Source organism: Grammomys surdaster, unplaced genomic scaffold (genome assembly GCF_004785775.1).
Source record: "Grammomys surdaster isolate TR1022 unplaced genomic scaffold, NIH_TR_1.0 209, whole genome shotgun sequence".
Taxonomy (NCBI): domain Eukaryota; kingdom Metazoa; phylum Chordata; class Mammalia; order Rodentia; family Muridae; genus Grammomys; species Grammomys surdaster.
In genome coordinates, this window is record NW_021604654.1 from 1 (window position 1) to 1,784 (window position 1,784).

Below are 1,784 nucleotides of genomic sequence, written 5' to 3' on the forward strand. Positions count from 1 at the left end.
CTCTTTTTTGTCTGAATAATGATAGAATAGAGGGTGTTTCAACAGGAACAGGAACCCATTGTGGCACTCTGGCAACCATGGCATGTTTAGCTTGTCCAACCGCCCAACACTGAGACATCATGCATGAATCATTCTTGTTAACTCCAGTAATTAACTGAATAGGATTTGTCAACTGAGGGATCGGATCTGAGCTCTGTTTCACCATAGTTTCATTAATAACTCCTGTAAAGAATGTTCTTCCTGCCTCTCCACCCTGGAGAAAGGCTAACGGGTTGAGGTCGGTACAACTGCCATTAACTCTACAGAGTAGCCATTTGTGAAAAGGATTCATAGTAATGCTCTGTAGAAAAGGACCTTTTCTCATTATCGCGTCAGCTCCAAGATCTCCCAGCATATTGGGTGAAAAGGAAAAAGTTTCATTGGTATCTGCCCATCGTGTTACTCTGGATTGACAATCATTCCAAGGCAGAACAACTCTCTCATCTTCTAGACTACAAAAGAGAGAGACCTCAGGTTAACGAAGATGTTTTCTATCAATAAGTTTGGGTGATAAAAATGTTCTATCTATCCAAATGGCTGGTTGTAAAAAGGACTGTGAGAACTCTTTGACACAACTATTGTCCTTTTCATTATTATTCTTTTTGGTTGTTAATTTAACCCAGCTTCTCTTTTCATAAAACCACCCCAAGGTTCTCTTTGAGAGAGTTATACAGTTTCTTGTCTCAGTAATCTGGAAACAGAGAGAACCCCATTCAGGCAAGGAACGATTTTCTCCCAGGGGGGCATGCGTTTTATCATAGGGAAGATAAGGCAGCCCCATGGTTTTATTAGCAAACACCATGGCATCATGTCTAACAGGTATGGGTTTAGGAAAAGTAGATAATATAGCCCATCGTTGTTCTCCCCATATACTAGGAACCCAGATCTGGAGGATCCAAATTAGGACTGGGAGCGTCTGCAGATGAACTCTTCGGGGTGTCATCTTCAGTCATCACGAGTCTTCACGTTAGTCGCTCTGGTAGCCAAAATGGATTGTCTTCTTCCTGTGGAAAAACACAAACCGCTCCCCTGGATCCTATTAAAATAGGATCCGGGCCTTTCCATTGTCTGGTCAAGACGTCCTTCCACTTGCCTGCTCCTGTGGGGGTTGTGGCCATTGTCCGTGCCTATCAGCCGCGTTTCGGCCATGCACATCCAAATTTTAAAAATTAAGAGTAAATAAGACTAAAGATATTCGGGATCTTGGAGATCCAAGGTCCCATTCCCCCTTTTGTTTTTCTAGACACATTTTTATCGTGCAATGAGCACGTTCCACAATTCCTTGCCCTTATCATAGTCAATTCGTTTGAGCTGGGCCTTTTGTAGTAAAGGAGAGTGTAAAAGTCAATGGAAATGCAGCTGTCAAGGAGAAAAGCATCAGTCTAGGAGAGGTCACTCCCCAGCAACAGAGTAGTCCCTTAAGAGAAAATGTTGCCTTACAGCTGGGACTAAGCCTTTCTTTTCAAATAAAAGAAAAATACATCTTTCTGAATTAATGCTAGAGAAATGCCCTTTTCCTGCTGGCTCAGATTTAGCACAAAAGTGGCATGTGATTAAACAGCATACCGCTCCTTTGAGCCCACATTCAACATGTTTTGATACATTTGATCCATCACTGGTGTAATCCACGAAGTCAGTCCTGTAGCCAGAGGTAGGTCCTTCATGATTACATGATGGAATGGTGAATGTAAACTTTTTACTATCTTTGGTACACAAGTGGATGGAGAAAAAACAAACCTTAATAT